Genomic DNA, 12,666 nt, shown 5'->3' on the forward strand with positions numbered 1-12,666 from the left:
TAGGTATCCTGTGCATGCACATCATGACACTTGTAACAAGTTTAACAGGTAAAAGCTGTTGTGTATAACACCGATCAAAATAGCCATATTTTAGTTTTACCAAATAACCCCAAAATAACACTAATGCAGGTTTAAACCAACCCATTTACACCTGGTAAAGTTAACCCAATATTGACCCAAACTGGGTCCATTCTGACCCATTGATTTTAAGTGTCCTTCATACAGTCAATATCAAATAGGACAGGGGGATAAAATGATAATGATATTTAGAGATATAAAACCACCAAAAAGACTGTAATGTTCCTTAAATGTCAGTTGCCATGCACCATTGACCAGACAAAGTAATAGTTGTAGCAAAAATCAACCTTTAAACTTAAGAATCAACAATGATTTGACTTTTTGAATGTGATAATTATAGATATCTGCTAATATGAACATTTTTATCGCGATAACATTTTTAGCCATATAGTGTATCAACAAGTACCAACAGTATCATATTGTTTTTATTCATAATTCATAACATTTTTCAAAAAAAAAAAATTATTAAACTGTAAATCCTCTAAATTAACTGGACATGATCTATAGTATCATGCATGCCCTCCTGTATATACAGTGGATTATAACCAAATGCCACTGTGTATCTCTGCAGCCTTCCCCTCATGAATAAAAGGCCTTCTCTGTGAGGTGAGAGGATTTGCCCCCTGTGGCACGCCCACTCGCGCCCTCCGGTCCCTTGTGTTACTCACACTCACTTGTAGAAGTCCCTTAACGCTGACCCAGAAAGCATAAATATATTATAATCTCATCACCTGTCCATTTATACAGGTGTCACCCTGCCTCGCAACTTGATTTCCAGGAGGGCAGCAGTTTTTCCTGTGGCAGCGATTGAAGTCGCAGCATTATTATCAGGCAAAATGTATTCATGATAGCAGCGGTCCGAGTGCCCTGTGGGCTTTGTAATATAATACCAGACCTCTTTATCAAATTTAACAGTTTATTGGAAACAGCTTGTACACATGATTTAGGCACGGGACGGTACGGCAAGGCTCCGGGTATCCTCCTAACACACCTCCCATACACACCTCCATACACACAAACACATGCCATACACACAGTGACACTCAAACACGCATGCATTTAATCACACATCTCCCTCCTCCTTCCTCTCCTCTGCAAAGCCTCAGCTCTCCTCTTCTCCCCATCATATCTAATGCAAACCTCTCATTGAATGAGGCAGCGGTTTTTCTTTGGAGGTCTTTTGTGCGCTTTGTTGTTTGTTTTCTCTGAAGAGTAGCGCGATAACGAAAGCGTGACGTGACAAATGGACTTTGTGCCCCACGGCCAGATTTAAGTGATAGGTTACTGAATGGGAGCTACCCTCCTCATATCTCATTTATATATACATATAAACACATACACACAAATGGGTACACGTGTGGATGAGCACACTGACACTTGTGTGTAAGCAGGCCTGTGTGCTGACTAAAAATGTAATTTTTATTTATTATTTTACTTTTTGACTTTCTTTCAAATATTCCTCAATATGCATTTTAAAAAGTGTTAAATATATGTGTGTGTGTGTGTGTAATTTATCGTTATCTATTTTACTATAAAAACATTAAGTTTTGTCTTATAAATACTAACAGAAGTGAAGCGCCACAGTTTAAACGTCTTTATTTTATCAAAGTTGATCATTTATACTCTGTTTAACTTGAAAGGGTCCAGGAACTAACTAAATACGACAGATCAACTCCTGTGTCACAACATCCTCATAATAACAAGTCTTCCTCTCCTCTTTGAGATCTCCTATGGGGACGGTAAATAGAAACCATCAGTCGGCCAGCTAATGATTTAAAGGGATGGTCAGAGGTCGTACGCGGGCTATTAATGATCCCTTTTTAACGAAAAGCATGCGCACGATCTGGCCAATCAGAGGGAGTCGAGGAGTCACCCGGGGCCTCCAGAAGTCAATCTGTCTGGTTAAGGTTAGACTGAGGAAGAGCAGAGGATGAGCAATATGCTCTGATGTCTGTTTATGCATATGTGTGTGTATGAGTGTGTGCGCAAACAAGGAACAGGTCAGCCAACTGCCTATCAATGCGTGTGAATGCATGCAGGAGCATATATAAAAACTGTGTGACTTTATTTTCACTTGTTGGTTCTATTAATACCTGTATTACATATGCATTTTTCTTCTTTTTTATTCTACCTTTTTCACATTGTGTTTATGTCAGTGAAAAAGTTGTAGCTATTTAAATGACTTGTATTGAGTTGCATTGTTTTCTGAGTAAAGGAAAACATGTTTTAAAGCTCCTAAAGAAACCTTCAATAAGATGGGTAAAACATTTTTTAAAATTCCACATAAAAAATAGGTATTTAGGGCTGTGACACAAACATTTGTTTACTTCATCTGACACTTTTGGATGCACTCCTCTTAAAAAAAAAAAAAATGGCAGTTATTATTAAGTGAAAATAGAGCTCCAGATTTACACACTATTGCCTCTGGATAAAACAGTTAACATTCTACCCCGCTCAGATTTCTTGGCAAAAATTGCCATATTCAGAACACTGGCTTAAAATGTTGCCGGCGTGCCACGGCTTAAAGGTTTTCGGCGTGTTCAGCGACTGCACAGCGTTAAGTATAAACATTCATTAATCCTTTCAGCCATTTCTGCCCTCAACAGGAGCTCGCCGTATGACGGAGGTTATCTGCGCAACAATGAATAAGTTTCAAGCATGACTGACCCAAAACCTCTCGCTGTCAAACATAATCTTTGTATGTTAGTGTGTGTTCTTATGGCTCTGAACATGTCTTCTTCAACCATTTTTATACTTTTATTCTATTCCTGTAGCCTCTGACTGAGGCCCCCATCAGTCCTGTGGAAGTTAATTATGGGAGCCAAGCTGTTGAGGGGTTGAGGAAAAGCTTTTTTGCCTGAATACTGGATATACACCAAGTCTGGCAACGCCACCGAGCATTGTCTGCCGTGATAAAATATGGACGGAAGTGCTGCTAGGCAAATCGTTTATCAGCCAGGTTTAGCATGCACATGTGAAAATGAAAGACTGTGCAATCTGCATAGGTTGTGTGAGCTTAGTTTAGTGTAGCCAACACCGTTTGTTGTGTATAAATGGCATGCTGGCTGTCGCCCCTGTGGGACGTGATCAATCACACATTGCCTGCTTTGCTCTCTAACAGCTATGGGCAAATCTATTCAAAATATTCAAACTAACATTTCAGTCCCACCTTAACTGCCGATGCTTTGTACTTTCTGCGCCTTTGTTTGGCGCCTGTGTAAGAACCTGATTTTCCTGTTATTATTCTAAATTATAAAAACCATAAACTTATCTCCAAAGTCTTGTGGTAGACTCTGCAAAACCTCACCCATTCAAGCACTAATGGTCTATTATGATAATTAAATCTAACATATTTCTTCAACCCCCGGACAAGCCATTATATGGAGCATGAGCTGACATGTTTGCTCTGTCACAAAGCGGCGTCTGAAATAACTCTGCATGCTCAGTTTAGTCTCCCATTCCCAATTTGCCTTAATGAGCCGGTTCAAGCTGTCAGCCACTGAGAGAAAGGAGCTCTGATGACTGTCAATCTGCACTGAGTCGAGGGGAAGACGGGGATGAATGGATAGATGGAAGGGAGGAGGAACAGAGAGAGGTTTAAGGAGGTGGAGAAAGGTCAGACACAGATTACACTGGCAGTCATAAGAGCTTCAGGCAGAAGAAAGGAGGAGAAATCCGATTGTTGACGCCTGGCGCTCACAAGAAAATCCTACAAATTTTGTCATTTAAATAACATGAAAAAATATAAGTTTTCACAGAGCTAAATACCACAGAACAACAAAGCCAGCAGGGTGCAATAAATCTACATATCACTTTAAATTCACCTTAACATATCTTAATGACTTAATCATTGACCGAAACAATGTCATTCTCATAAAAAGTCGAATTCCCAATGTTTTTGTCAATTTAGAAGGGGGGACCTTTAGTACATGGCTATTAACAAGTAATCACAAGAGGTGTAATAATGAAGAATGCCCTTCATTTTTGCAGAGGGCAAGGTAGACACCGGTGTCCAGCCCTCGTCTTCAGAGGAAAATATGGAGGGAACTTAGGTGTTTGATGATGCGTTTAATTCACACAGGAATACATTAATATGATAGTCAGTGGAGCGGCAAAGCCCTCAAGTAAGGTTCTCTCATTAGTATGTTTCTCTATTTCTTTTTTTAATTATTCAACAAAAAAACGAGGAGCCGCATGACAGATGTATTGGCTGTGTCAAGAAGGAATGATTTGAATTTGAATTGTGCATAAAGTCGTGCAATTATAAGGGCTCATTTGTGTATGTGAACAAAATATTTGCCTCTAATGAGTATTGGCTCTGAAGCACAAGTCAAATGACGGGGGTATGTTTTAATATTTATTCTCTCTTTTCAAGGATCCGGACACATTTTTTGTGTGTTTGAATGTTATGAATATAAAATAAACACACAATATAAGATTATTCGTAAACGGCAGCACAATAATGCAACACAGTGAGGTGGACCAGACAAAGTCTGCCACGCCCCTCTGTTTCTCCGACTTCAAAAGCATACCATTTAGAGTGTGCAATGCCCCGTGCAAGCTTGATGCTTGTACAAGTCATTCTCAAATCATCTCGGTGGGCTATTATCTCACTTTGCCATTGTCACAACTAGTTGGCGAGACTTTCATCCCACTTATAAGGTAAACATCTGATCTGCACACACTGGGGTATTGTCTTCTGGGCTCTGCTTAGACACAGCACAGCAGCCAAGTGTGTGAAAGTGGAGAATTCTTAATTACAATGCTGTACTCAATCATTTCAAAGAATGAGTTAAAACAAACAACACTGCAGCAAAAAAAAAACTATTTTCTCAACTTATGTGCCGTGCTTTGCAGCTGGTTTAAAGATTTCATAAATCAAGGAACTTTCTCAACACAGAGAGGTTAGGAAAGCAGCATGCGCACTCAAGAAACAAAGCCTGGATTGTGTTTAATATATTCAAAACATGTTGTATCTTCAAGCACTGACAAATACTAACGCTTGATGCAAGCAGTGAGCGCATGTTATGTGTTCTCTGCTTAATGTATTGAGAGCAGTGGTGAAGGAAGATCTACAAAAGCAAAAGTACTAACACCACAATGCATAACTACTCTATTACAAGTCTGACTGCTGCATTAAAATGTTTACTTAAGTAAAAGTACAAAAGTGTTAGCATTAAAATATACTTAAAGTATTGCAAGGAAATGTACTCCTTATGCAGAATTTGGTCCTTTTCAGAAAAATATGAATGTATATAATACATCCAGTCATGAAATGTAATGAAGTATATTCACTCTACTGTTCTTAAGTAAAAATCTGAGGTACTTGTATTTTACATAAGTATTTTCATTTCATGCCACTATAGATTTTTGCTACTTTTCAGAGGGAAATATTGTACTTTTTAATTTAATATATTTATCTTAAAACTTTTGTCACCTTTGCAAGATTTTTGCATAAAAACATGAGAGAGTTTATGGAATGTGATGTTGTTTTATATTTACCAGTTTAAACAAGCACAGCTGAAGTGATTAGCTGATTAATCAATTAACCACCCAACAGGCAATTACTTGCAAATTATTTTGATGAACATTTTTTAATTGAATCTTAAACATGGTCTGAGGTTTTGAGGTCTTTTTGTTTTGTTGATTTGTTTTGTTTTGTTTTCACTTGTTGTGATTTTTCTGCATTACTTTTCACACTTTAAGTACAATTCCCTGCTTATACTGACATACTTTTTTTTTTACTAATGTTACATGCATTTACTTTGGACAGAGTATTTTCATACTGTGGTATTAGTTCTTTTGTTTATGTAAAGGAACTGCATACTTCATCCACCACTTTAATGTTGCAGCTTGTGGAGGTGCAGCTAATTTTAATTATTATTATTATTAATTTATTGGTTGAATACATTTAGTATCAATAATCAGAATATGTAAAGTAACTTAAATACATGTTGTGGAGTAAAAGTAGAATATTTGCCTCCAAGATGAAAGTAAAATGGAAATACTCATAAAAAAGTTTCTTTGAGTTCCTCAAAATTGTACGCTAGAGCGGCACTTAAGTAAATGTCCTCAGCTACATTTAACCACTGACTGGGGTAAAATTTCTTTCAGGTGGTTTTTACTTGTTTAAAGTCTTAGATCACTAAAATGGGTGTTCTTTTTTTAAGTGTGGGCTCTTAACTGATTCTCATTATTGTCTCTTGTTAATGTTCCCTGACACAGTTAACCACACTGGGTTTCACTGCTTTGACTTGAGGTTAACACCAACCTCCTGCAAAAGGTTAGGCAGGTAATTCATTGCTTGATTAGGCTCACTCTGCAATTAATCACGCTTAAAGCATACCCTCACAGAGTGATCATTTAGGAATGATGATTAATGAAAGCGTCAGATATTCCTCACATTCCACTTGTTATTGGGCGGCTGTGGTAATGTAGGTCACAGCTAACAAAAAAGTGCACTGCAGTAACCACTCGGCCGCTACTGTGATCACGCTTACACGCCCTAAAACAGAGGTGAAGGTCTTGTGAGTTAATTCTGTCTCGTATTATTAGTATTTTTTCTGCTCTTGTGTCTTCGGCCCTCTTTGAAAAGCCAGCTGCGGTGCAGCGGAAGCCGTTTCTGGGAACCTGCAAACATCAAAATACAGGTGCAAGGTCGAGAGGACGAGCGGCGCACCTTGTGGGCATGTGAGACAACGTGTGAGATAGTTGTGTGTCAGTGATTGTTGAGTCAATTAATTATTGAACTTGGCAAGAGATCAATCGTTCCAGTAAGGTGATCCCATTTCCAACTGGCAGCATATTGAGATAGTAACCTATGACAATATTAATCACTAGCACAACAGCAGGCTAATTCCCACATGTAATTAGTCTACATTTTAATTCATGGAAAACTAGCACTTTTCTAAACTCGCTTAATTATGTACTTACACTTAATTATAGTCCCCCCCTCAGTTTGTTTTCAGTGCCACAGATGGAAAAACATATTTATTTTGGGGTGGAAGAGATAAAATAAAAACTCCACCTGGGAAAGGAACGGCAGGTCTCTGCTGAGTTGTGCTGCGTCTGGTAGGAATTTACTGGATTAGCTCAGTCACAAAATGTGAGATGAACCACATTGTCAATCACCCTCAGGGCAGAGCAAGAGAGGAAGAGCTGTCAATCAAAGCGGGTCTTCAATCGTCCCATTCACATCGCCTCCTGGAATCAGTCTCTCCCGCTGACTGCTCTTTGACATTTAACGCACTGGGGCCACGAGGATGGAGAGGAAAAAACATCCTCAGATCCTCCCTTTCTTTCTTTCTCTCTGTCTGTCTGTCCTCAATCTTTGTGCTTTAGCGGAGGCAGATATGTGTGTTTAAAGTAATGACGCTGTTCATTTAGTGCGAGACAGCGCAGTAGCTGTGAGAAATAACTGTAAAGCAGACGAAAAGTTGCCGTGACTCTTAAAGTGCTGTACTGTGAAGCGTGCAATAAAAACAAAACAGATTGGACTCTGCAGAGTTATGTATTGTTTTCATTCTGATAAATCGCTTATAATGTTCTGTTGCAAGGTTGAAAACATATTACTTCCTTGAACAGTATCTCTTTTGGGCTTCTACTTTTCTTGAGATGCATTATGAAATTCACACCAAGCTCATCAATAACACACAATGCATTTGCTAAAGCTCAATAAATGCACCCAATTTACCAATGGAGTCGGACAAGAAAAAAAAATCTGAGAAACGGCTAATCTGCTGAACAGATAATACCTTCCTCTGAAAGACGCTGGGGGATGAAAAATCCGAGTGCAGTTTGTTGTCGTTTTTATGTGTTTTCTCCCCTCTTGTTTGTATTCCGGGGCAGCCGCCTGGCTCCGAGTGAGGTATACAGAGTCATTGCTCTTTTGGCTCCAGCCCTGACACCTTGTGCCCTCAAGTGTGGACTCCTTAGCCGCGATCTGATCAGCATCTTTATAGTTTATCAGCCTTGGGGTTCAATTTTGGCTTGGATGCTTTTACAAATGAACGCAATCACTGGTGAGCCTTCGCATCCTGATTGCATTGAGAGAAGCGGGTGGAGGAAAGTTTAGTGGATTACTGTGCCACTTGAGGATGGAGCACAAACACACCGCGGCAGCCACAGCACAGAGGGGGCCGCCTGTGCCTCCCCCCTCCCCATCCTGCCTGGGCTATTGGCACTCGCTGCTTGTACTCTGTCTTATTTCACTAAAATAATATAATTGTCTCCCGTCTTATTGCTTGTAAAGCCATCTTCTGTCTGCAGGCGATGTGTGTGATCAATGCACTATCTAACAGAATCAATTCTTCCAGGAATACCTTGTGTTTGTGAAATGATTCCAGGCAGCTGCAGCAAAAGACGGGCTGGGAGTGGGGATCGTGTGGTACTAGGATTAGTTTAGCGACTTGGACCCTCCAGTTCACACTGAATAGTGTGGCTCGTCGCCCATTTCTCATGTTGTTCACTGTGTGTGTGTGTGCAAAATAGGCTTCCCGGGGAATTCACATTCATATTGCCAGTTATGTGCATCATCCCTCGAACATCTTCTAAGCAGTTTATGCCACTTGTAACTGCTACAGTATTTGGTCCCCTTGAGATGTTTTCAACTGTGCTGGAAAATGGTAATAAATGTCATGTCATGTGTTTGGTAATAAAAAACAGATTTCCCGAATTTTAACAGAGAAAAGGAATTTGTGGCTTCCAGTATTCATATATTTTTATCACTCAAAGTATTTATTTCATCTATCAACAGTGTCATCGCTGTAACTACTGAACACTATAGCAATGTATTCTGTAACTATATCAGTGTGTTCTGTATAAAAGAACACTTATTTAGCTAAAAAGAAATTACAGAAATGTTTACACAAATGCATACAAATCTCCTCCAACTTTTAAGCTCTTCTTGGACCAAATATCACATTTTTTTAGGGATGCACTGATTGTGAAATTCTAGGCTTATATCAATACCACAGTTTAAAATAACATTTTGGCCCATAGCCAATACCAACCTTTTTTTTCCCTTTTGTGGGAGGGAAACAAAGCAATGCTCATTTAAAAAAATAACTGAACTGAGTCACACCTTTAAATTAGCAAAAATTCAAATTACCTTTAGAATAACATTCTTCTACATGAAAAACATTTTTTTAAATAACTGCAAAAGCCTACTTTACTATAAATTATATATGACATTTTTTCTCTTGAGAATCTGTTTTATATTGCTGTGAAAACAACAAATGTCTCCTTCAGCAGCTGTATTTATGTAGTTTCTCAACAAAAATTACATTTTCCAAGATTATATTGAACACGTCCAAAGATCATTATATTCTTTTCCCAATAATCATTTTTACTGAATAGAGCTTGAACGCATCATAATGCAATTGACATTAACTATTTCCTTACACTGATTTGTTGCTGACCATGTAGCATTATCAGTGGAAACAGTCATCTTATTTGCTGATAGGTCAACGGCAGTCAAGAAGGCGAATATCAGCCAATACCATTATGCGTCAGATTAATCTGTGCATCTCTACAATTTTTACCTTTAGAGAGATTAACTCTAAAAAAAAAAATGACTGGTGATTTTTTCGAGACCTTTGATTTCTATTATTGTCTTGTTTGGAAAACTTGAGGAGGTGTTCAATATTGGACAAGTTCTGGCCTTGAGCCATTATGGATGTTGGTACATCATGAATTAAGGGCATGTTACTTACAACTTTATCGCTGATTTTGGGTATTTTCTGTTGTTTGCTGTTGTTTTTGATTTTTTTTTAAATTGGGGGTGGAGGGAAAGGGTGAGGGGCATATGATGATACTTGGTGTACTGTTGCGCTTGTATGTTCACCCATTACTGATTGATGATTATTTTACATTTCTCTCATATAAAAAGATGAGGACAAAATAACAAACAATATACAAACAACCAGGGGAAAAAAAGTAAATATTTCTTTCTTTATGTACTGTAGCTAAACTATCCCATGTCATCACTAAAGTTTCAGTAAATAAAATCATGTCTCACTACTGCTCCTGCAACTTCCCTTGATCCAAAACACCACGATTCACAGCTGCAATAATGGCGCCTATCACACCAAAATGAATGAATTCATGTCACACTGCCAATTCTGACTGCCTGTTCCCAGTGTGCACCCCTCCTCTAATTCTACAAACTAAACAATGATATCAAAAGTGAATTATGGGAGACCTCTGGGGTGGAGAGTAATACGCCAAAAAACTATTACAAGGGGGAAACTGTGGGAATAGACCCCTCTGGAGGAGCAAAAAAAGAGTGAAAGAAGAGAGAATTGAGGAGCCAAAGGGAACCATTTTGGCAGGTCAGGTTGTAATTGATTGTCAATGGAAATCATTGTGGTGGTGGCAACTTTGTCTCATCATATCTCCTTTTTTTGCAGATTTCTTTTTTGACGTAGAAATAAGAAAACATCAGAAGAAAATAGCATGATTGGCGTTTCGAGCATGTTGTTGTAATATGGTGTAAACTACTGGCTTGGAGAGCCTTTAGCAAAAAGCAGTATCTGGCTTAATAAGCATGGAGAATTTCCCAGGAAGTACCATGGCATATTGAGTTACGTCTACATGCTGAAAGAAAAAGGAGACTTTATGCAAATTCAGGTACCCTGTTGAAATTGTCATTCAGTTGTTTAGTCCAGTGGTTTAATTCGATTTAGGGGAAAACAGCGATGCCAAATTGTGTCTTTCGATAACATCGCAGCAATGATTGAGTTATGTGTTATTGCATTTGTGACTTGAGTTTGGTCGGTTGCTCTGCAGTTTCAGGCTTTACCTGAGAGAAGCGAGAGAAGTCAGCTCCAAAATCCTTTTCATTTCCTTTGTAAACCACATGTCATGTTCTATATTAGGTGGATAAAGGACGTATGTGCCTTCATGTCTGTGCACCTCAGATCTGGCTAGAGATTTCCCCCCTTCCCCTTTATCTGCTTTTTTTTCTCTTCCCCTTCCTCCGCTCTGTTTACTTTCCTACAGTCTCATCTTCATGTGTCTTGTTTTGTCTTTCTCACTCTATCGCTTCTCTCTCTCCTATTCTTCCTCCGTCCTGCCAGGCTCTGTTTGCAGCGCCGGCCTCAGTCCATTCTTTGGGTAGCACAGGAAGTGAAACTGTAACACAGAGTTCACTGGTAATTGGCCACGGTCACGCTAACCAAACAGGAAGGAATCTGCAACTGATTAGAATTCTTCCTCCTGCAATAATAGTCCCCCCCCCTCCACCACCACAACCACCACCCCCCCCTTTACCCCCCGCCCCCACGAAATTAATTACATTCGGGGGTCTATTCCCACTATTGGTTTTCCTGTTTTGAAGCTGCATTATAAAGGGACAAATCCCAAGACAACACAGCCGAGCTAGTTTTTCAATTACAGACAGACGGGCTAAGTCATAAAGGGCTGAGGAAGCACAGGCAGGCATCGGTCTATCCATCTCTTCATCCGGACGGGGAGCTACTGGCCAGTCGGATCAGTCAGCAAGTCACAGAAAAAAAAGTAATGAATGGTTATAAACCCTTACAACTCACACATGCACACGCACACACACACACACACACACACACACACACACACACACACACACACGTAAATACATGGAGACATACACGGATCTCACTGTCTCTGTAAAATGCTTAAATTCTCTAAACAAATGTTCCCTGATTCTTAAAATCATAATATTTTATTGTGGTGAACAGGTAATTTGACAATTTGTTAGTCTAAATTGTTCCTCCTTATTTTGCCATATTTTTTCAAATATAAGATACACAATATTTGATATAATAAAATATCTCCAACACTTAGTCCTATTACTTTGTAGATTTGCAGAATTTATTTCAACAAATTCTCACAGGTCATGAAGATTTTAAATTATGGAAGACAATTTTAAACATCACAATTTACTCCAAAAGGTAAGTTTTTGATCAAGCACCCCCTTTTGAGACAATCCCATTGTATGTGAAGTAATTTTTTGGCTTGAAAATAATTATTTACGGCAGTGACCAATGAAAAACAAAGAGACCTTTAATTTAAAGGGAAAAGTTTTGCACATTTCATTTTTTCCTCTTTACACCAAAGTCAAAAACCATGTAAATGTGAAAATATATATGTACCAATGCATTTTGAATTGTACGTTAAACCATGACTGTGCGCTGCCAGCTGGCATCAATGCCACAGGAAACCAGGAGTCCACCATTTTACGCTCCGCTTCTGCAGAAACGTTCAAAAACAATCAGCCTGTGTGAACGCTGCCCACCTTATGTTGCTGTTGTTCTGATGTTGCATTTTGAACAAGTGTATTGCTTGATGTGACACATTCATTTAAAAAACGGGGTTAAGCACACAAGAACAGCGGGACGCTGCGGCGCACATGCAATGTTTAAATACTGCCGTGTTCAGCACCTTTTCAAAATAAAATGAAAATAAAAATCACAGGAATGCATTTTCATCTCATCTTCACAGAGAGACACGAAGAGCCGGGGCTGCTTCAAAAATAAATGAATGCCTAACAATGTTTTTGATGTCCTATATTTAAATTTGTACGGTTACTTACATTACTCCTACTTCCCT

General features: G+C 38.9%; 1 long non-coding RNA gene across 1 annotated transcript in view; it reads right to left on the reverse strand.

Moving 5' to 3' along the window:
- The window catches only part of LOC121960446, a 79,751-nt gene that overhangs the window by 53,348 nt on the left and 13,737 nt on the right, over positions 1-12,666 (reverse strand). The window lies entirely within an intron of this gene.

Source organism: Plectropomus leopardus, chromosome 21, assembly GCF_008729295.1.
Source record: "Plectropomus leopardus isolate mb chromosome 21, YSFRI_Pleo_2.0, whole genome shotgun sequence".
In the NCBI taxonomy this organism is placed as follows: domain Eukaryota; kingdom Metazoa; phylum Chordata; class Actinopteri; order Perciformes; family Serranidae; genus Plectropomus; species Plectropomus leopardus.